The sequence below is a fragment of the Protopterus annectens genome, chromosome 12.part0 (assembly GCF_019279795.1).
Source record: "Protopterus annectens isolate FY-2018-M chromosome 12.part0, PAN1.0, whole genome shotgun sequence".
NCBI classification, from domain to species: domain Eukaryota; kingdom Metazoa; phylum Chordata; order Ceratodontiformes; family Protopteridae; genus Protopterus; species Protopterus annectens.
In genome coordinates, this window is record NC_056746.1 from 1,410,690,114 (window position 1) to 1,410,716,004 (window position 25,891).

A 25,891-nucleotide genomic window follows, 5' to 3' on the forward strand; every position below is an offset into this window, starting at 1 on the left:
AGCAGCATGTAACATCAGATAGAACGAGACCAGGAACAATGACATCTACCACAGTCTGTACACAGGCCACAGTACATATTAACAATACACACACTGTCAACATTCACCTTACGTACACAGATCTCAATACTGTACACACAACCACAGAATGTCCAGGTTATGTCATCAAATCTAACCCCTACTATACATAACATGTGTAGCAGTCTGATATCTCACTGGCTTGTTATCAGATATGATGTCACTAATTATGGTGTACAAGCAGATATGCACGTCTTACTGCATGACACATGTACAAAGGTTGACAGAGTTGTGTCTTGAGGCACATACACAGGGCCAATATCGACATGTTGCTGTGATAACCTCATACATTTACTGTTGTAACAAGGTTTGTTGCAACATATGTCCTATGAGAGATATGAAGTCAGTAACTTTCACAGCTGTCACCATCTACAGATTGCAATTCTCACACTACCTTCTGCAGTTCACAGATAGGTGCTCTGTGGGTAACACATGAAACAAAAGGCACCAAACACTGCCCAGTCTGCAGATGACCCTACAGATGGGGTTTCCTCATAAACATAGCACTGACTTGGCAATTATTAAAACATGTAGGACAGCCATATCCACACACACCCTGCTAAACCAACATTTATTTATTTATTTTATTTTTTTATTTAACATTTGTTGACCAGGAAAGTCCGACTAGGTTCCACAGATCCTGTTTTCAGCGAAGGCCGAAATCCAGAACTCCTTATAACATTACTCTAAATGCAGTATAGCAGCACTTGCAGTCTGTAGTCAGGTCAGGCATATCCACCTCCTGTGTGTTGCTCTGTTTCCACAGTGTATGTTGTTATTGGTAAATCCCCAATCCATCTGAGATGCCGTATGCCAAATAACAGAATGAGTTCCTTCTCACAGTGAATGAAAAGGCCCAACACCAACATGATGTTCCTAGATATTTGAGCGTGTTTGTATGCAATTACCACAGCTGTTCCACATGCAATCAGCTAGAGGAGGGCTGCAATTCGTGCAGAGGCCATCAGCTGATCATGAGCATCACTTAAAATACACATGCTGCTGCCTAAGCAAAGCAGGTGTAGTTCTCCACATCTACCAGAGATGGAGTGAGAGAGGCAGACAGGGGCAAAGTAAAGTCAGGGAAGGGTGGGAAATTAAAACTTAAGCATGTTTGTGTCACACACCTACCAGCACAGGGTATCAACCCCCTGACATCTATGTAGTGCTATCACATTTCTATGCAGTTATTGGATTCGCCACATAGGTTACATGTTGAGGAGCCCGCAAAACGTATATGTGATGGTGAGTGACATCTGCAACAGGGATATGGTAGCTATACGGTAGGTGCAGTACACATGCCTGTCCGCATGAACAGGTGCCAGTATCAACACAGCCACACTCAAACAGGGATGCACACACATTGACACACTTAGCAGGGCCAGGAATACAACACATCACTAGTGAGATTGTCACAACACATTACTGTGCAGGTATCACATGCACTACAGGGGTCATACAGAGGTTATATGGGCAAAGGGTATGTGGAGGTGTCTGACATTGGACAGCATGCTTCAGTATGCTAATGGGGGTTGTTGTGAGTGGGATTTGTGATCATACGCATCATACAACACACACACACACACACACACACACACACACACACACACACACACACACACACACACACACACACACACACACACACACTGTGCCAGTGTTGACATGCATGGGTGCATTGCTTCATGGGTGTGTAGTGGTTAACTGTGCCAGGCAGCTATACAAGTCTAGGTGATGGGTATACCTTGTCATCAGCCCACATGACAATGGTTTGCAATGCGGCTCAGAGGTGTTGTTTCTGGATTTGCCCACACAGGTGGGTATTGTATTCACCATCCAGTCACCTGGGTGACTATTTTGTGTGGCCAATGCTGTGCATCGCTTGCCATGTATGTGCTCCTTACTCCATGACATGGACGGTGTCTGAGATGTGCACACCTCCCAATGCATGTACAGTGACATGTGGAACTGTACCTGGGGTGTCTGGCCCATGTTGTGTACACAGATTGTTATCATCAGATGTGCCAGTCCTGGCCTCATGTGGCGGGAACTGTTAATGGACAGCAGGTTTACCCTGCACCTACATTGATAGCATGATACTGGCATTCCATGGTGTCAGTGGCATCTGTCCTCTCAGGGCATGTTTTTCTGGCATGGTATGTCCTTTGTAGGTCACATTTAATGACACCACAGGTGTTGCAGGTGTCCAGTGGGAAACATGGGGTAGGTGTACTGTTGGCATGTACGTGCCTATTGGACAGATGAACAGGGTGCCATGCCCTCTGTAGCCCACTGCAATCACACCATGGTTACTATCAGTGGGCAATATGCAGAGTACTACCAACATAGTGGCTGTTGCCAAGGCAAGTGGGTGTGTGTTCATAGTTCATAGATAAGTTCATAGATTAGTACTAGGATAACTGCCCATTTGGGCTATTATAAGCCTAACCAGTTACCCTATGTCAGAATCAAACCATGCATCTTGTGTTTATAAAGTAATCACTTTAACTAGTATGAAATATGCAAAACCTGCTCCACATTGATTGTTGATACACACACACAACCACCTCCACACAGGATATGACTTTCACACACACACACACACACACACACACACACACACACACACACACACACACACACACACACACACACACACACACACACACATGCCTGTCATGTCTGGGATTAGAACTCCTACCTAACTAGTTTATTACACTACAGCGCTACGCAGTTAGAGGACATGCCACAGAGATAATTGGAGTACTCCTTCCCCAAAGGAGTATTTCACAATGAATGACATCAGCAGGATTGCCAAAGTAGGGCATTTGAATTGTAGTGAGTGTGGCTAGGCTAAAATGCATTGCTCCCTACACAGACACACACAAAACATCCACAACTGCCATGTGTGGGGATAGAACCCCTACCAGAGTTATATATCACACTACAGCATTATGCTGATATGGGACACACCACAGGGATTACTGGAACACTCCTTCCCCAAAGGTGTATTTCACAATGAATGACATCAGCAGTATTGCCAAAGTAGGGCATATGAATTGTAGTGAGTGTGACTATCCTAAAAAGCATTGCTCTCTACACAGATAGACACACACACACACACACACACACACACACACACACACACACACACACACACACACACACACACACAGAGTTGCCATGTCTGGTATTAGAACTCCTACCTTACTAGTTTGTCACACTACAGCAATACACAGTTACAGGATGCGCCACAGAGATTACTGGGCTACAACTTTCCAAGCGGTATATTTCACAATGTATGACATCAGCAGCCTTGCCAAAGTAGGGCATTTGAATTGTAGTGAGTGTGACTAGCCTAAAAAGCATTGCTCTCAATACAGACAGAGACACACACACAGTTGCCAAGTCTGAGATTAGAACTCCTACCTAACTGGTCTATCACACTACAGCAGTTATAGGAAGCACCTCAGAGATTACTAGCCTACACCTTTCACAAGGGTATATTTCAAAATGAATGTTCTCAGCAGGCTTGTCATAGTAGGGCTATGGGGAGGGCAGTGTGTGTGCATCAGCCATAACCCATTCATCTAGAGGTTGACACACCACATGCGGGTGCACACAGGGTTATATTCCACAGGTACGTATATAGAGCTGCTAGATGACTACTTCCTTGTACAGTCATGTTGCACAGCTTGCACTTGCACTATATAGTCCGTACTGCTTGCAGATACCAGTGGCTAAGGTCTACAGTGAGTGACATCTGAACCTCATCTGGTTGTAGCCATTTGGCTGTGTGCTGGGTGGGACAGGCCTCATAATGGATGGCCCAGTCACTCTCTTCCACACATCTGTGTACGTCTACTTTTGGTTTATTATAGTGTGCTGTCCTTGGATATATGCCTGTATTCCTATCTAGTGTGTGTGCAAAGCATGAGCAGTGCATACTGAGGAGTGTCTGCACTAACATCTGCAACTGCCAGATATGTCTGGTCCACTGTTGTTTTCAGAAATGGCCTTCATTTGTTTAAGTGTGTGAACATGCCCAGTATGACCTTTCAGTATGTTGTTGACTGACATTGCCTTCATTTCTCTAAGTGGGCGAGCATGCCCAGAATGCCCTTCTGTATTGAATGCATGGATCAATTCCAGGTAGTTTGTACTGCAGTGCAGACCTTTGTATTGTACATCTACCGATAGCATACTGTTTCTGCAAGGTATCCATCAATCATTCAGCAATATGGGGACAAACTGTGTACTGTAGGTGATTGTTTCTGTGCTGCTTCAGCTGCATGGTACTGCTATTAGCAGAGATATTCAGACATGTGTACTGTTATACTCAGTGATGTTTTCTGTCCTTATGTACTGTCAGATGGACATTCTTGCTTACAGTGATGACTTGGGGGACAAGGGTGACTGCAGCTGTGTCTGGTATTGTGGGCAGACACCTTTGTATTCATGGTAAGTTATGCCATTCTGGAGGGGGAGCTGCAGACACTTGGTGCTGGATTTGTGTATCTGGTTCAGCACCTTGGTACAGTGCTGGCAGAGGATCAAATACTTGTCTGCCCATCAACATGACAGTATGGCCTTATCTTGCTGTGGCAATGCCTCACAGCTGTACAGATTTGCACAGGTTAGCCAGAGGCAGGGGCCATGGGTCAGGACATTTACCCTATTGTGGTGTACAGGCAGGTGTGTAGCCACCCATTTATGTGTTTGCAGCTGGGGATAGTGTGTGCACACAGCTTGGTGTCAGACCCTACACATTCCATGCTGCCCATGCTCCCACACCCCCCTCTGTTATTCTAACCTCTTCCATACATTATGCATACATTCTCTGATACTTTCCCTAAGGGTATCACCCCATCACAGGTGTGTGTTAGTGTTGGTCCACAGTTCATGCAGTGGGACATGGTGGACATGTTACTGTGGTTTGTCCACATGGCCTTGCATATGGCTTATGTGGAGTGTGTTATGTTGTTATTTGGGTGTCCATGACATAACATGCATTGGCTGTACGTGTGAGACACAGGCCTTTGGCAGACGCCTGTGGGGCATTAGATGTTGCTTCAGGCCAGATGTGGCAGGCCATTGCATTCTGTCAGTCCTACAGTCCCAGACCACCATACAGTATATTCCCCTGGGGTGACATGGTAGGTGTGACAGGTGTTCATGCCAATATCTTCTATCAGTCTTGATCAGCTGGTGTGGATGCTGGCAGGGTGCTCCCTACAGCTAGGGACACACTTTCACTGCATGCTGCAGTCTTCCGCCATTGCCATATACAGGTGGGGTCTTACTGTACTCATTCCCCACAGCAGGGATATTACCAGAGAGGTGCCTGTGGGTGGTGTTTGCATGGCTGGGTGCATGTATGCTATGGAAACTACTTGCATCTGGCACACAGATATGCATGGGACATTCCAGTTATTCTGGCATGTGCAGGTACATCATTTGATTCCCAATACATCAGTCCTACCTCCTTTGTGATCTGCAGGTGTTGAGGCAGACATCACCGGTATCCCCTACTATAGGTCCAGTTACTGTGATGTATACCTATATGTACAAATCCAGGGGTGTCTCCATTTCACAGTGATACAGTATATACTGTATATCTGGGGTACTTTCCCCTGTGTACTGCTTGTATATCCAGCCTAACAGCCATGCCATGTCAGTCTTTCAGGTGGTGACACATATTACCACCATACATTTACAATGGCTTACTGCTAGCATGTGTTATACTGGTTTACTATCATATATTCGAAGCGAACTCCGTCGACTGCACTTTTGCTGAACACGGAAATTCAAAAATGGAAATGTCGAACACCAAAAGCCAACTTAGGAATGGGTTTTAACATGGGTCGAGATAGGGGACAGGTTTGTAGTTCATCAATAACAGTGAACACCTATCTCGATCCATGTTAAAACCGTTCCTAGGTTGGCTTTTGGTGTTCGACATTTCTGTTTTCGAATTTCCATGTTCGACAAAAGTATAGTCGATGGAGTTCACTTTGAACATATGATAGTAAACCGTTATACTGGTGGGGATTGTCTTTGGCACTGCAGTCGTGAGGGCTTGTCCCTGTCATCAGCAGTAGTGGGCAATGGCTACCATCTTACCTCAACATGTGTACATACTGACCACTCTCACACATTATGAAACATACACCATCCTAACACACACAGACCTGCATATTGTGCAAATGCTACAACCTATCCTGCTACCTTGGCCACATCTGGGCATACCTACTCATACATGTTACTACATTTCTTCACAGGATTGGGCGGGCACACCTGAGTGTCACTACATTTCTACACTGGATTGGGGAAGGGGCAGACCTGTCTGTTTCCACATGTCTACATAGGAGGGGGGGCACACCTAACTGTTGCTACATTTCTACATAGGATTGCGGGGGGACATCTGACTATTTCTAAATTTCTACACTGGATTGGGGGGGCACACCTGACTGTTACTACATTTCTATGCTGGATTAGGGGTAAGGGCACACCTGACTGTTTCTACATGTCTACATGGGAGTGGGGGTGCAACACCTGACTGTTACTACATTTCTACATAGGGTTGTGGGGGACACACCTGACTGTTTTTACATTTCTACACAGGATTGGGGGGGGGGCACACCTGACTGTTACTACATTTCTACACAGGATTGGGGGAGTCACACCTGACTGTTTCTACATTTCTACACATGATTGGGGGAGGCACACCTTACTGTTTCTACATCTACATAGGATGGGTGGGCATACCTGGCACTTGCACACATTTGCTATGACTGTACCCGTATGTCAGGTACTCCATTTCATTCTGTAGTCTAACCTATCATACTGAAAAGAAGCATATCAGTGTACTACAGGTCTTAGATTTGGTTGCCTACGTATTAGCGTCTGACTTCCTACCCTTTAGAACTAACATCCCACTGCCTGACCTGCTGTAGTCTGTCTGTGAAGGCCTGGGGGGGAGGCTACTCATAGGCTTCATTCAGAAGCCATAGCACAGGCTCTGTCTGCGTTTGTCTACACCTGTCCTGCTGGCTGAGACTATTGTTGGGTATGTGAACCTCCCTAACTGGCATGTGTGAGTCATATGGACACACATGTCACTCAGCACATTTCCTGCAGTGGGTTTTGTCACCCTTTGTGGTACTGGTTACTGTGGTGACTCCAGTATGTGTTACAGATATCATGGTGCCACTATGGGTGTCTACTATCTGCTGCCATAACATTCAGCCACCCAATTCCCCTGCATGCTCACATCCATACCATAGATACAGGTAATGACACATTCTACTCCATTTGGCAATTGGTAGGTTGATTGAATTACCTTGTGGGTGTGCCAGGATTGAAGATGGTGCTGGAGGTCTGCCTATGTCAGATGCACATAGTGCACTACCTATACATGGTTGAGCACAGGTAGTGTCATGTTTGGCATCCCTTTTACTGTATGTGTGAGTCAGAGAGAGGTGTCATTCCCTGGGTCCCTACTGTGTCAGTGTATGTACTATACGTTGCCTCTTTCCCAAGGCCAGGGCATACTGGGCATGCCTCCATCTGCCTACTTGGGCAGGCTCAAGTTGTTCCTCCTACGAGTCACTCTGTGCCTGTGCAGGCCTTGGCATTGGTGGGGGGCTGTGTGGCCCTGCCCCATGCTGTTCCTGCTGCAGCTGTTTCCGCAGGATCATATTGTGTAGCATGGCACATACCATAACAATTTGAGTACATGTAGCTGCTGAGTACTGCAAAGCTCCACCAGATGTATCCAGGCACCAGAACCATGATTTGAGCATCACAAACACATGCTCTATTATAAGTCTGGTCTGTGCGTGTGCCTTATTATGGCGTTCTTGTTCGTGTGTGTGTGCATTTCTGATGGGTGTCATCAACCAAGGCTCCAGTGTGTAACCAGCATCCCCCACTAGATGACAGTAGGGGATGTCCCCATTGGCAAATCTCTGGTACAGCTGCATCAGATGCCAGATGTGGGAATCGTGATAGCTTCCAGGGCAGCCAGCGCACACATTCATTATAATGCCCTGGGCATCACACATGACCTGGCAGTTGATGGTGGGGAGGACCCTGCAGTTGATGTAGGCCCTACCCTGATCACCGGGTGGTGCTTTGATGCATATGTGCATGCAGTTTATAGCACCCACTACCTCAGGGTATTCTGTTATTTGGTGGAAGAGATGCATATTGCTGGCCAACACCTCACTGGTGTTGAGGAAATATGTGTGCTCAATGGCATGTGCTGACATGGCATCCAGGAACTGGTGGAATACTCTAGATGGTGATGCCTGTGAGATCCCCATGATATCCCCAGTTGAGCTTTAGGAGGTATCTGTGGCTAGTATTCCTAGGCCTACACATACCTTGGTATCTATTGGGATGGGTTCCCCTTGGTCAGTTCGGTGTGTCAGGAGTGGCCAGCACTGCTCAACAATTTGCTGTAGGAGGCCCATGTCCACCCTATAGCGCTCCACTATCTCCAGCTCATGTAGCCCCTGATAGGTTACCCTAGGTCTGTACACTCTTCTCCATCTCCTCACTGTAGGTTGATCAGCAGCATTCACATCCTCACCACCCTTAGCCTCTTGCACATGTTGTTGCATGTTGCTTGCTGCAGCCCCTATCATTTTGTAGTTTTGTTTGTTAAAAGTTCCCCGTTTGTATACACCGGTGGTGGGTGGTGTAGAGTATGGGAAAAAACAGAGGGAAAGGTGTTTGCATAGTTTATAGTAGTGTTCTGGGCTGGGCTGGTCTGCTACTTGTGTAATTGGCTGATTCTGACACATTTCACCTGCCAGCTATGCTAGTTCTCCTTGATTAACTTCCTACTACTGTTTTCCCTTCCCATTGCCTTCCTGTTTAAGCCCAGGGGTGCACCACACAAACACGGCGCTCAAATGTGCACAGAGCTGCTATTTCCTGGTTTACCTTTTTTTTTCCTTTAAAACCCAGTGTGCAGTGCGCACACCCACTTAGGCAATGTAAAAAGTGCTAGGCAGACTCAGACACATCCCCATGCTTAGCTGTGCTTAGCTAAGAGCAAACCTGAGCCACAGGGCTCCAATCTACTTACTGTATGCCTGGCATACACCACCATGATGTCAGCCAACTCCTAGGCTTGCACCAAGCTGTTCCTGGTCTTACACAGTTGGGACATGACTAGCTTGAGGGGGAAATCTGGGATTCACTATCCTTCCCCTCATTTGCATAGGATTGCCTGCTAATGCATAGTTACATGTGTCACACTGAGTCTCCCCCTTAGCAACCACTACTCACTAGCCATGTTGTCTTCTGCCTGCCATTGACTTTAATGGAAGAATAGTAATTTTAGTTTGAATGCTTATTTTAGGTTTATTTTCTTATTTCCACCCCAATCCCATTTGCGTGCCACTGCCCTACACTTAAATAGCCAAGATCAGCTAAAAAAGTAAAAGTTGATTTTTTTACTTTGTAAGCTGTTTTCAATGCCAATGGCCTTATACTTGGCCATTGACATGCTTCCTGACTGATATGCACCCTTTATTTGGAGTTGTCACGGCTCCATTTTGGAATTTGCAGAAATGTACTTGGTTACTAACCGAGTACATTTCTGCAGATTACACTAGTCCTGCACGGCCGTTTCCAGCTTCCCGGATCCCAAATTCACCTAATTCACATGGATTTCTCCTGCACATGGGGTAATTTGCATACAGGGGCTGAGTCCATGCAGGACTAGTGCCGGAGAGCTCGTGAATGCCCCCACAGGCTATTCCTAGATTGCACAGTAGACATATTGCCTTTTAGAGCTCCTGCACTAATCCTGCACACCATGCTAAGCTTGCGGAATCCAAGGGAATGTTTTTAACAGTATGTGCCTTTTTGAAAGGAAATTACAGCTACAGAAACAGTGAAAACTAGAGAGAAATATGCAAGATTATAAAACTGGCAATGTTTTCTCATGGCTGTATGAGAATTCAGGAGAACCTAATAAAAGAAAATTGGGTGAGAAAACAAGCCAGTGTGAACCCACTACTTCCACAAACTCAGATAAGGGACAATTGACTACACAATCCAGTACAACTACAACTACCATTAATGTAACATCCACTACTGTCAAGGGTAAATGTTTAGAAAACACAAGAGATGTCATTACTATAGTTGACAGAGATATGGATGTGAGACCTTAAACAGGATCTACATACACACTGACCAATCATCACATTTTTCTTACCCTACCACTACATATAAGAAATCATTTGAAGCACGACAGATCAAAAAGCAGGGGAAGAAAATGGAGAATGTCATGCAAAGAATGCAACATCACACTCTTAGTGAAGAAATATTGGACTCAGAACCGAACAACTTAGTGTACAACTTATCGACCTATGAGCTGACCGATGATCAGCAATATGTTTTGCAGAAAGGATTGTCTTCCATTCCAGTTACTTCCAGCAACATTTATGACACCAATATGAATGTTAAATTGTTTTGTAGGAACATTATGTTGAATCTTTTACTTCCTACAACAAACAGCAATAGCAACATCTTTAAGAAACCAAGTGAATATATGCCTCTGCTACATCCAGTGGTTGAGGCCTTCATGAGATCTTGTGAACATGATTTATATAGCATGTATAATATTTATTCAAGAGCACAAACATTTTTCCAATTTATCTAAGAGAGAGTATAAAGCTCTGAAAGACCTTCAGGCAAACATGGATATTGTCATCTGTCCTGCTGATAAAGGTAGAGCCATTGTGATTTTTTTATAAGGTGAGTTATATAAATAAGATGCAAAATATGCATCAGAATCTGAAACCTACACTAAAATTAATAAGGAAAGTGAAAGACAAATGATATATAGACTAAACAGTGATTTATTTGATCGTTTTTCCAGCAGATATATAACAAAGGAACTCTATGAATATCTTATAGTTGAAACTCCTTTGATACCTATTATAAAAGGTCTCCCAAAGATACATAAGACTGTGTTAGATGATCCCTTAAGACTTATATCGTCAGGTAAAGGTTGGCTAACTGAACCTATGTCCATTTATGTAGAAAACATGTTGAAATCTGCCATAATTAAAATCAATACTATTCTTAAGGACACCCAAGATTTTCTAGAATCATTATATGATTATATTGAAACTAAGGCCATTACACGGTGCAGCAGTAACATTGTTGCCTCACAGCAAGAGGTTCTCCCGTTTGATTCTTGGCTGGAGCGCCTTCTGTGTGGAGTCTGCATGTCCTCCCCTCAGTCGAGTGGTGTTCAAAAGACATGCATGAATGGGAGGGCCTTCTTTGAAGGTTGGGTGTTGGGCTGGCACCTCGGCACCGTAAAAATCTACTGCCAATCATTAGCAGACCGGAGTTCCACTGTGGCAACCCCTAACCGGGAAAAGCCAAAAGAAGAACAACAACTGAAACTGAGGCCCTACATGACAATTTATTTTTTGTAACTTTATATGTTTGTTTTCTCTTTACTTGCAATTCCTAATAGTGTGGGGGAAGATTTTGTGAGATAATATCTTTAGATTCACATTGACTATTCCAGCAATTTGATAAGCATGCTATGCATGTTTATAAAATTAATATTGGAGAACAATAGCTTTACATTTGATGGAGATTATTATGTACAAAGGACTGGAGTGGCCATGGGTGCCATCTCTTATGGCAATCTTGTAATGGCACAGTGGGAGACTAAATTTGCTCTGATTAATGAGTGATTTAAGAGATCCATCTGCTATTACAAGCATTTCATTTTGTGAATGATATAGTCATTATTTGGAAATGAGATAGATCCATCCTTGATGGATATTTATCTTATATTGAATTCACCAATATATTTTTGAGATTCACCATTTATACCTCTATGGAACAAATACATTTCTTAGATGTTAATCTCCAGTATGTTAAAGGTCACATGTATACTGAAGTCTATAGAAAAAGTTGTTGGAAAAACAATCTTCCTGAGAGATCCAGTTTGCATTCAACTCACAACTTTGATAATATCATGAAAGGACAACTTTTACATTTATCACATTTAATTAATAAAGTTTTAACTATGACTTCCAAATAATTAATTAATAATTTTAGAAGTAGGGGTTACTCTAAAAAGAATGTGATCAGTACTCTTGTATAGTAACTAATGAAAGAAGGAATAAAGAGAGACCATATTTCTCTAAGAAGGAACTACAATACAACACTGAAACTGATTTGAACACACCAAAGAGATGCAGAATGTATTTGTCTTTTGCATCTGACAATAAGAGCATTCTGAACATTATCAACAAAAAGTGGCATATTTTATTAGCCAATGATGCCATCTGTGGAATTGTCTCCCTACATCCTAGAATAACTTATAACAATTGCAAATCCATTAAGAGGAGCATATACTATCAAAATGTTGAGCCCAAACAGTTGACCATCTTAAGTAGATAAGGTACTTTTAGTTGTAGACATTGCAACATATGCTCATACATGGCTAACAATAATCTATTCATACATCTGATATGACTACTGGCAAAGAATATAGATTCTCACATTATGTAGATTGTTCAACTCATGATTTAGTGGATTTAGCTTTTTGTACTATTTGTCCAAGATTTTATGTAAGTAAAACCAACTAAGAGAGAGAGAGAGAGAGTTAGGGAAAATGTATATAAAATTAATAGAGGTGATGTGACCATTGCTAAGCTAAACATGTAACACAGGCAGGTCAACAACATTTTTTGAAGTTTTTTTGCTTGAAATAGTGGGTGAGAATCTTAGAATGGGTGATAATAGGAACAGAACTGAAACAATTGAACAAAGATGGATTATTAAATTACAAGCATACAAATTAAATGGTCTTAACGATGTTGTTTCTCTGAAGCAATTCTTAAGACAAAGACCACTTGCTCATTAATGTCCAATAATTTTTTAGTAATTTTGTCCATTCCTATTGATTTTATTAGAGATAAAAATCTAATTGATTATCTCTCCCTAATTTGTAGAGACTTACTTACTAATTTATCGTCACTTACTGTTTTAATTTTATTAAGAATATATTTACTTGATTATCCTTTTCTAATATACAGAGATATAATTACCATCTATTGTTTCACTCAGCGATTTAGTTTATATTTGATAAGTATTCCTTATTAATATTGTTATATATTGACATCATAGTATAATCATCTAGCAGATTCATTTATGTTTTGGTTATTTTAGCTAGTGCATGTGATAGGCTAGAGGAATACATTTTTCTCAGCTCTTAAACTCTATGACAAAAACTTTAGATGAGGGCTGCATTTTGTATTCATTTGAAGATTGCTTACTGCTATGATCATGTGATTTTAGTTGTTGTTCTTTTTTGTTTTGAATTCTATGGGAGTAGAGCAAGATAAGCACTAAACAAGTACTGAATGTTAAATTCCATTTTAGATACAAGAATGCTTTTATTGTTTTTATCATGTGACTTCATTAATAATGTTGATTGGCTGGATAATTAGGAAGCTTGACAATCCTTTTGCATAGTGGAGAACAACTTGTAAGTGGAACACAGCTAGTTTCTTCAGATTTTATATATGACAATAGCTTTGTTAGGTAAGTTTTTCACATTAGCTATGAACACTTGTGATGTTCCTGTTTCCTAGCTGTTTGCTATGCTTTTTTTATAGGAACGTTCTGAGAGACTGCCTTACAGATTATCTGCAATTATACAGAGCTGAGTATATTTTTTTTGGTTATAGAGTTTGTTAATTGTTGCTTAGATCTGTGTTGAAACTGTTGTCTCACTGTTCTGAGACACTGATCGGCAAATATACATATGGTTTTAAAGTTTGTACTGTTAGTTGTTGTTCAGATCTCTGTTGAAAGTGTTTTGTCTCACCCACCCTCCCTATTTTTGGTTTGTAGTTTAAATTTGGTGGCTTTTGCAGTTGCCCGCCCCACTGTAGATTTGATCTGGGACACTCCCCCAGTCCCATCTCTTTACCACATTCTACCTAATAAACTCTTTCTGCACTTGCTTTTAGTCCTTTTTAATTTAATTGCATTTTTTAAACTGTGTTTGGTCTAATAATGCTGCATACTCAAGTGTGCTAGCTTGCACTGCATGTGAATTGTTTTTTACTACTGGTTTTGCTACTTTTCTGTAAAAAAAAAACTGTAAGCCTGTTTCCTACCTTTTTTGTAACTAGTGTTCCAGATACAGATTTGCTGTATCCAGGACTGTATGCAAGCTTCTCTGCCCCCCAAGCCTTTCTGTGTTGGAGGGAAGCCTTCTAGCTTATCAGTGGGAGTGGTAAGCACTAGGTAACCTGTCTACCACATAAGGAGTGGTTCTGGCCCAGAAATTGTAGTTACTGGCCGTTTGGGCAATTTCTTCCATCTCTCTCAACTTTCTGATTTGAAAGCCTGCATTTGCACTTGTTTCTGTCCTGTAACTCGTCTAGTGCAGATACAGATTCTTAGTTTTAGCACTTAAATTTGCTTGTTCATGGTCAGCACTTGTTCAGAACTTGTAAACACTAAATAAGCTACTAATTACTATAGCACTTTATCTTCCTCATTACCTAGAGGAAAACAGTTTTGTACTCACTTTCCTCACTTATCTAGAGGAAAATAGTTTTTTATTCAGGCATGTCCAAGGGTCAGCTCCCATTGTTCTCTCCTGTCTATCTTATGAATCTGGGCATCTTGAGGCAATGTAGAAATTGCCTCATGTACACTGACAACCCTCTCCTCCTATCACCCAGCACTACAACCTGCGAGAGATGCACGTATCTAGCCAAGCTGGAGCTAAAGCTCTCTCTAACCAAGACTGAACTTGACAGTCATGAGAAGGTAAACATTTGCACCACACCACACTTCACATAGTCTCACTAAATCTACACCACCAAAATCCACACACAGTAACACAAAAACATTCGCAGAGGCTCTCAATAATAATCTGTCTAAGCAACAGAGCCCTCCAAAGCAGAAACACAAGCAACCTTCAGCCCTCAACACAACCCAAATGACACATAGCCCACAGACTCAGTGTGCCACTCAACCACAGCCAATAAGGCAAAACAACATACCCAACAAACTAGTGATAGGTGACTCTATAGTCAGGCACACTGATGTCCCACCCACCAGGCTAGATAACGAGAAGGTTACTGTCAGCTGCCTATCGGGTACCACAATCCGCCACATAACCCACGCACTCAGGTCACTCCACACCAAGTGCAAATATGACTCTGTCATTGTCCATGTTGGTGTGAATGACCTGAGACGTACCTCCCTGGACTACATGAAAAGAGACATGGAAGAGCTCTCCAATCTTGTAGTCCAGGCAGGTATGACCCTAGCCCTGAGTAGCATTCTGCCATTGCCCAGAATGATACCGCAGTACAAGGACAAAATGATTGACTTCAACAATTGGTTAAGCTTCTGGTGTCATTCTAAGGGGATCCAGTATCTGTCTGCTTGGGATGACATGGTCAACAGACCATGATGCTTTGCCACAGATGGCCTGCACCTGTCGCCCCTGGGATTCTGGATACTGGCTAAGGCTCTTGCTGCCCCTATAGTTCCTTTTTAGGCAGGGTTCAAATAACAAATTCACCACCATAACAGGAACAGGCAATGCTAGAAGTCTAAATCTCAAAATGCACTCACTCGAGGCACTCCTTAAAATGGAAAACATCGATATCTGTGAAGTGACTGAGATCTGGTTCAAGGCTCCAGAGAGCACCCCTGCACTACCAGGCTATAACTCATACCACACTTTTTGGCCATGTAACCTGGACCGAAACACCAAAGGCAGAGGTGTGTCCATATTCATTAAGGATATCCACACCTCCAGGCTAGTTGCTCAGCATAATGCACCCGAGGTTATCCAAGTGCAACTAACTCTGGGCAAAACTAAAATCCAAATTGTAGCTAGCTACAGATCCCCGACCATGCCCCAGGATTCCCACTCCTCTTTTCTTGATGTACTGGAAAATATTAGGGTTCAACCAAACACCCTAATAATGGGCGACTTCAACTACCCCACCATTAACTGGGAAAACTACTCGTGTACCAACTTCTTAGCTCAACGCTTTCTGGAATTCATAAACTCCGGTGCCCTAGATCAACTTATCCACACCCCCACCAGGGGCAACAATATCCTAGACCTAGTCATTACTAACATGAGTGACCGGTGTTCCACACCTGAAGTCAACTCCTTATTGGTCAGATCCGACCATAAGCTTATCACCCTTGATATCCACATCCTGCCCCCCCCCCCCCCCCCCCCCCATTAAGGAAACCACAGTAAAAAATTTCTCCAAAGCCAACTTCATGCATCTTAAGACAGAAGTGGTGAACTTCATGACACCCATGCAGATGGACAATACAGTTACAACTGCTGAATCCTACACAAATGCACTCTATAAGCACTTACACGAGTGCATGGATCGTGCTATCCCAAACAGAACCAAGATGCTATCCTCCAAAAAAGGGAAGCCAATCTGGTGGTCCCCTGCCATAAACAAACTGTACAACAGAAGGAAGAAACTGTTGCAAAAGAGAGTAAAATCCCATGAGTGGAGGAGCTCCCTGGTCAGCCTCAGTAAGAAGCTGAGATCCCTTATAAGATCCTACAAAGCTAGCTACAAAAACAAAATCACCACTAAATCCAAGGACAACCACAAAGCATTCTATAGCTATGTCAAGAATCTAGATGGCAACACTCAGATCTGCTCTGAGTTACAGCACAAAGGCACGAAAATTACAGAACCAACTGATATTGCCAACATCCTGGCAGATCGGTTCAGTGCTAACTTTACCCCCCTCTCACCCCCTAAAGGGCCCATATCTATACAGGAAGAATGCAGAGTCCCTGTAATCACAACTATGCAGGTAAAAGCTGCACTCTCTAAAGCCAAAAACACAGCATCCATGGGACCGGACAACATCCCAGGCTGTGTTTTACATGAACTTCAGAATGAACTGGCTCCCCACTTAAGTACCATTTTCAATAATAGCCTCGCATCAGGATTTGTGCCCACTGAATGGGCACAGCAACAGTTATCCCACTCCACAAAGGGGGAGCCACCACTGATCCCGGGAACTATCGACCTATTAGCCTGACGAGCCTGGTCTGCAAGGCCATGGAACATATCATCATGGAACTCATAAACAAAGACATTGGTAACCTCCAAACTCTAGATCCCACCCAGTTCAGGTTTGTGAAAGGCAGATCATGCCTCCTGAACCTGATCGACTTATTTGAGGCAGTCACCAAAGCTGTGGATGAGGGTAAGGTGGTTCACACAGCCTATCTTGACCTCGCCAAGGCTTTCAACACCATCCCCCATTCTGGAATTATAGCTAAACTCACTAAACTAGGTATAAATCCCTATGTCACAAGATAGGTTGCCAACTGGCTTACAGAAAGAACCCACACTGTAAAAGTTGCAGACTCCAAATCTGACCTCAAGGCAGTGACAAGTGGAGTGCCATAGGGTTCCGTCCTGGACCTCTCCTGTTTGGTATCTACTTCTCTGAAGTACAGGCTAACACAGAAGGCCTCTGGCTGACGAAGTTCGCAGATGACTGCAAACTAGGAGCCATAGTCAAGTCCCCAAGTGATGTGGACATCCTACAGAAGGGCCTCACTGAGACAGATGCCAGGTGTCAGAGCCATGGCCTCAAGCTCAATGCCAAAAAGTGCAGTGTCATCCCCTTTGGTAAAAACTCTGTACCCATGAACTACCACATAGGCAGCAATCTACTTAACACCGAATGCGTGATAAGAGACCTTGGGACCCAGGTGGACAGTAGTCTCTCCTTTGATAGTCACATTGCCACAGTAGTCAGGAAGTCCTTTTATGTGGCACACCTCATCATAAAAGGGTTCTCATCCAGGAGAAAAGAGGTCATTGTTCCGCTCTACTCATCACTCATTAGACCCATTATAGAGTACAATGCCCCTTTTGGAATGTACCTCACAAGACATCTGCAGCTGCTGGAAAGGCCACAGAAGTACCTGACAAAGAGGATTACTGGCCTCAAACAAATGCCTTACACTGACCGCCTCAAAAAACTCCAGCTTTACTCCATAGCATATAAAGCTATGTCAAACCCAGAGCTGTTGGACATGCTACACCTAAAGAAATCCCCATCCCTCCAAGCTACACGCTCTAGGGACCTAAACCTTGTCACCACAATAAACAGGACACACTGGAGGGATAGATTCCTGTCCCAGAGACTTCCTATACTCTGGAACAAGCTACCCATCTATGTCAAGCAAAGTTCTTCATTAGCACTCTTCAAGAAAAATCTTGATGAGTGGATGGGAAATAGGAAATACACCCCGGGGATCACTTCTGTGTCTCTGCTGGACAGTGGCAGAGGAAAATAAGTTTCTTGGGTGGCGTAAGCTATGGTACCTTGCTGGCTAGGCTTACGTAGGCCCTTGGGCCGATAGCCTAGTACCTACCTATGAACCTATGAACCTATGAATGTCACCTTTCCTTCTGTTTGAATCGAGGTTTAGATCACTAGTGAAGAAACTAGTTTTGATTTATGCTTTTTTGAGAACTTTCTTTATATTTTGAAAGTTTTAGGTATTCATATTGTTTGCTGGGACCAACACTTTGATACATGAATACTTAGCTTTAAAAGAGTCTGACTTACACTGCATTATGTTTGTAACAGATAGCATTTTTGATTGGCTCACTGAATGTTTAAATGCATTGCTACACCTGTTTTCATTCAGTGTCTGATGAAGCATTGATGACAACAAGTAAGAGCTCACTTTTTATCATTTGTGTGATGCCCCTGCTCTGGCACAGTAATCAAGGGCACTCAATCCTCACCACTCACAACATTGGGGAATGTAAACTCTGGGAGGATGACAAGTATACACACAGTAAAGTGCAATTTTCCTTAAGAGCATGCAGAGATCACAGTCAGTCTGGGGGTGGTTTCTCCCTCTTTCTCCAGATCCCCAATAAGACACCCCACTGGCACAGCTATAGGTTGAGATTTCAGCTAAGTGGCCAAACCTACCCTCTCTGTCCAACCAGTGCATCATGTCCCTGCCCAAGTAGCTGACAAACATACATTTGATTTGATTTATACACACACACACACACACACACACACACACACACACACACACACACACACACACACACACACACACACACACACACACACACACACACATCCCTGGGGAAGGCTGGCGCAGGTTTCCTAGCTATCCCCCTTTCTGCCCAGACTATAAGGTAGTTTTGACTGCCACCAGCCAACTCTTATAAGCTATTTTAAGCACCTTAATAAAAGGTGTCCAATCTTACTGTGTAATGTTACTATTTATCCAAATGGTAGTCTGACCAAGAGCAAGACTATTTAGGAATGGCCTGTACAGTGTCACCATAAAGATATGCAAGTACTCTCACAGCTTAAATATCTCTAAACAGATCAGCCACAATTTAAATATATTTAATAATAAATAATAAAATAACAAGACAATACTAAGTAACCAGTTACATCAGAGTTCAAAATCACAGGAAATATTTAAAACATCATTGTAGTACAGTCTCAGATAAATAAAGAAAACATCTAAGCTATACTTTACTATATTCCTATCTGAATCTGAAAGAGTTACTATGCCCTAAAAACTTACTTGCAGCAAGGCAAGTGCAGAAGGTTATGAGTGGATGTTGGTGTCAGGTCAAAAGACAGATACAAAATGAACAGTCTCTGTCTGACAGAGTTCTTAAATTAATATCAAATATTACTGCTGGGTTAGCTTGAATTACATCACTTTTTGTCACCCGAGTTTCAGTTCCCAAGCAAAACCCCCATTGTCAGAAACTAACAGAATTTAGCATCTCTCTGTGAAAAATACATATCTCTAAGATGTTTGTGGCTTCTGGAAGTCATAAAACAATAAAACACTTCTACATCTCAAACCTACTAATAATTTCTCTTTCAAGGCAATACAAAAAACTTCCAGCTCTAATCATTGTGTCTGCTACTGCACTGAAACTGAGCGATAACATCTTCTGTTAATGGCCCAGTAATTATAAAAACAATTTTATTTCAACTGTTTTCTCTGAATTTTTTTCAAGTTAACCTCCTGTGTTCTAGTTTCCATTAAGCAGTCATAACAGTGCAGGTACATTCCTGTTCTATTCCAACAGGGCATGCTGTGGTTACATTTTAACTCAATACTTTACACACACTTCTGTATAAATCATATAGATATTCACAAATGACAGAATTATTTACAAAATTCCTAATACCTGGGCTGGCAGTGTGACAGTTTGCATATTAAATGTTGGTTTTATTTGGACTTTTCAGCCATGTTTGTTATCTCATAGTGGTTTTATCCTCTTGGATCTTATATTTGTGCTATTGAGACAGCTTAATTCTTGCAGTACTTGGCTTTGCATATACTGATTTTCTGAAGGATGCAAAGTCTGAGACTCAAATGCCTGTTATTATTTAGTGATCACGTTCTGCAGCAGATTACCTGAAAGCCTCAAATATTACAAGGAACAGATCACAATACATCTTGGTTTCATTGTTGAAGAATTATAGACAAAGACAAAAATAATAGAGGGACAAATTTTAAATATTATTGTGTCTGTATATTAACCAGGTAATCCCAGCAGACAAAGTATCCCTTTATAAAGGTGATCCAGGAGCATTGACTTATGGGACTTGTTTAAAATCACATAGAAGTCAAATGGAAGTGGATTGACTGATGCTTAATACTTCTGTACTGGAAGCAGATCATTAACATCTTAGAGCTTTAAGTGACAGGCAGCTCTAATTCACTTAAAATGTTAACAGAACAATAAGTGCTACAAGAACATGCAAGAACTATAAAACTAATAACTAGCATCATTGAATGATTGCAACTCATAGCGATTTACCAGGAAAAAGAAGTGAACAAGGGACAGAGCATAAATATGCAAGACCTCACATATGTTCTTCAAAACTGGAAACAGATAATAAATACACAGACTACTCTCACTTATAAAGTTAACAGAACAGGCTTTGCAGCAATATGTATTTTTCTGAGCAACAAGAAATGTGAAAATCTAATAAATGGCATTATTGACTGACTGTAAACCTCACAGATTTTAAAGAATAGTGATTTATCAAAAATTAAGAAGTTAATGAAGGTCTAGTAGTTAGTGTAGAGAACTAAGTGTGTAATCTCTTAATTAACTGTTTTCTTGTTTCCTTTAATCAAGGGTACAGGGTTTATTCCTTCTACCTCTGATTGTCAACTGTGTGGCTCTCAGCTAGTCAAGTAACAAAGAACTGCTCCTGAAGTGTAGCGACTACTTAAAAAAAGAGAGAGAGAGAGATTTATATGTATTTTTCTGAAGAATTATGAAACTGTAATACCAAATTATGGGATTTACCAGAATAATAAGAACTATGAAACTCTAATGACTGACATTACTAAAAATGCTGTGACATCTGATTGTCAAATCACGATCATTGTATTCTCTGATCAAGGTAAGCAAAGTGGAATACAAACAGACATATATCGGCAACGGCCATTCTAACACTTGTTTTAGCACATTTGCTAAAAAATAATAATAAAAAAAGATATTCTGCTTTTGCTAAGAAGAAAAGATGTCCTATTTTAGTATTCTGCTAAAAAGGAAAGACATTTAGTTTCTGTTAAAGAGAAAGGACATCCATTTTAGCTCCATTGAGATTTTAGCTCAATGCTTTTTCTAAAAAGAAAACACGGCATTTTGAGTGCTACTCTATTTTAGCTGCAGGAAGTCTCTCATTGGTATGAGTCAATTGAAATGAAGCAAAACGGATCAGCCAGGTAAACCTGATTTGCACAGAAGTGGACACCAGGTTATCGAGGTAAGACATGGGGGGGGTAGTTTCTTTTGTTTTCTTTTTTCTTTTAATTCAACATTTATGGGTCACCTACCAGCACAGAATCCTAGTCTACCGCCTAGGTCACCTTGTGCTTGATCTGTCCCTAAAAGATATAGAGTAATTGTCAAGTTTTGAAATGATGTTGAGCTTCCTAAAATCGTTATTGAGCCTAACTATTCCATCAGGTGTTGGGACTAGCAGTATGGGGCTGTCCCACCCACTTTCAAGCTCATAAATTACCCACAGATAAAACATTTTTCTTACTTCATCTTGCACTGCCTTTCATTATGACTGTTAGTCAGGATTATTTTAAGTTAACCATCCTTCCTGGACTAGTCTCATTATGTACTGAATCACATATGTTCTGCCAAGCAGTTCCATAACAGAATTTCTTTTCTTTCTTGATTCTATGGCTTAGATTCTATATCATCAGTCTGCACTGCAGGCATAATGGTAGGTTTTCTTTCTTTATCAGATTCAATAATCTCTGCTGCTAAACTAAGCACAAAAGGCTACCTTTCCTTCCATGGTTGCATAATCTGTGACTCATCCTTTCTGTTCTTCTCAGACCAAAACCTACTACACATCTACAAACCCAAGAGCAAAATTGGTCAAAACCTCTACTGCTATCACCCTGCCATCTCCTGGAACAAACTCCCACTGGAGATTCAGTCTCTTAAACAACCAAAAGTATTCAAATCAGCTGTCAAAGGTTTACTAAAAAAACACTGGATATGCCACTGTACTCACCCCCTTAAACTCCCATCTTGTCCTATCTCTAATTCTCTGCCGGCCTTCTACTCGTTCCTGTTTCACTTTTTACAACCATCTATCTTCCTCCCTTAACTTGATTATTGTCTCTTACTCCCTCTTAATACAGCCTTTCTAATATACCCCCTGCATATCTTCTCTTATTACAACTACCTGGCTGTATCTACAACAATTGCCTTACTTTTTTTCTCTCAATATTAATATATTTCCAAATGAAATGTAAACACAATAACTCCACACATTTTCAATGATTGTACTTTGTTTTCTCTAATTACATTATTAGATTTTTCTTTTGTATTATTTGAGCTTAAGTATGGTTAATATTTTCTTTGTGCAATTTTGTTTAAATGTAAATAATGTGGTGCGTTTCTCCCTGGGCCTCCACTGAAAAAGGGCTATCAGCTCAGCCGGACAAATCCAGTCAACAAATGTAAAATAAAAAATAAATAATAAATAAATAAATATTACCTGTTGGTCTAACTGTGTAGCTCACCTCTTTTATTTTTCTGTTGCTTAAACTTGATCCTGCCATTTAGCCAAAAGCTTGTTTTCTTCTCAGTGAACCAAAACTACCACATGGTCTCTTTTTTACATTCCTTGTTCCTTGCATTTGTATTTTGTATTGCCTACTATGTAGCTTGAGCTCTTTACATGAGTTGTCTTACTATGAGTGTTTTATAAGTATTTTTATGTTTCTTTTTCCCCTTCTTGCCTACCAGCCATCTGTCTCCTCCCATAGGTTTGCAGGTCACACTAGAGCAAGCTTGAGTAGTTGTAGCTCAGGCTGAAAATGGATGGGTTCCATCCCCCACCCCTGTATTAGGGTCACCTTCATTGCAGTGACGTAAGAGCAGGGCTACATATCTACTTGAACAGTGCTTCCTGCATTTAAAGGTATATACCATATTTCTGCAGGCCTGGGTATTACCCATGTGCCCTTATGTGCTGTGATAAGGGATTTTTTTTTTTTTTTACTTTACTTTCCTAACTCCTTCTCTTGCAGATTTTGTATGTGCTGTGCCAAAGCAGGGTTACATGATACTGGCCGTTTGAAGCATACTTGCTTCTGTGCCTACACCATTGTTTTTATGGTGTCGTGCACTGCTTGGAACACACCAAACACATATAACCCCTTTGTGGAAGCCCCAGCCTCCACTTGAGACCCCTATAGGATAGGAGAGAACAAAATTCACTATGAGCCCCCTGAAATGGACAAGCTGACAACAACTGCTAATCCCCCTGCCATCACTACCTCTTCCAGTGCTCAGAATGTTACTCAAACTGGGGTTATTGTGGTTCTCAAATAGAAACATAAGCCATTCCCCTTGTGTTACTGATTAAGGAAAGATGATTGAGAGCTTTCCAAGTGACAGACACAATTAAAAAATGATAAGCAATTATAAAGATCTGTTTTAATTAATCTCAGTACTGGAAAATAGCACATATGTAAAGTTGAAAATATTCTCATGAAGGTTACACATCCCAAATATTACTTTTATATGAGAGTTTGAAAAAATAGGCAATGAACAAGTACTTAACATAATCCATGATTACAGTTTCAGTTATTAAGGGAATGTTTTCTTTAGTCTGGAAATTTAACACATTGAGTATTAGTCTTTCTATGAATTGTCAGTGTTGGGAATACGGAGACAGCTTTTGTATGTATGTATGTATGTATGTATGTATGTATGCATATGCAGTGCCTGGATTGGCAAACTACAGTCTTAGAAAAAAAAGTATATTACTGCAGAGGCTCCAACTTACGGTTCCAGTAGGAAACAATCTCCAAAAATACTCAAAAGCTGTTGAAATTTTTGGTTTTAGTGCTTTCATTTTAATAAATGCAAAACTTCAGACAAAACAGTAAAAGTCCAAACACATTTGAAATGGAACTTACATAACATCCTAGGTCACATGAGAACCAAGCCCATTTTCATTCATGAAATTTAAAGCTATACACCCCTACTAAAGTCTTTACTCCATAGCTAAAATTGCATAGGGTTTAATGGTTATTAATCATTGCTGAAAGATGTCACCTAAACTTCGTTTAACATAACAAACCATAAACAAATCATAAAAGCCATAGTCGAGGCAGGGTAGACTATGGGTATATGTTCTATTAGCCTCAATTATAGTGGTGCCTTTGTTACTTCATAAAGTGTGGATAGCAGAGACATAAATAGAATTTTGGAGAACAACTGGGGTCTGTTGAAGAAGGACTCAAATATAATAAGGTGGGTGACAAACCAAATATAGTGTATAAGCGTGGCCGTAACTTACAAATGATAGTGGAATGTTTTGGTACTGGGAATTGTTTTCCCACAAATAATTGTAAATTGGCAAAATGTGACTTCTGTTCTATTTGCAAATGTATAATGATATGTGAAGACTTCAAGGTCGATAACCACATTTTCAAATTAAAAGGCTCATTTAACTGTCTCATTAGTTGCATTGTATATACTGCTCTGTCCCAAAACTTCCCAGTATTTTACATCAGTAAAATCAAATGTAAATTAAAAGATCATGTCTATGAACATATAAATGACATCAGAATTAACAAGTGAAGAAATGCTTTAGCCAAACATTCCACAGACGCTCCAGGTCATTTTTTTCAAATTTGTGATCACTGAAAAAATAACACAAAGTGAACGTAGGGTCTGTGGCAGCTGTATTTAGAAAAATATGAGCTATTTTGGCAACTCAATCTCCATGCTAAAATAGCTGTCCCAAACATAATGATCACACCTCCATTGGTTGTTTACTTAAACTTATTGTTTTAAAAAGATAAAATATAAAATGTTGGTTATTTCTCATTCTTTGGTTCCCTTCTTATAGTTCCTTATTACTATATTTTGCCCTCTATGGAGGCGGCCGCGGTGGTGCAGCGGTTAGCATTGCCACCTCACAACAAAAGGTTCTCCGGTTCGATCCTCAGCTGGGGTGCCTTCTGTGCAGAGTCTGCATGCCCTCCCTGTGGTCATGTGGGTTTCCTCCAGGTGCTCTGGTTTCATCCCAAAGACATGCTGTAGGTGGATTGGACACTCTAAATTGGCCCTAGGTGTGTGTGTGTGTGTGTGTGTGTGTGTGTGTGTGTGTGTGTGTGTGTGTGTGTGTGTGTGTGTGTGTGTGTGCCTTCTGTGGAAGGTTAGAT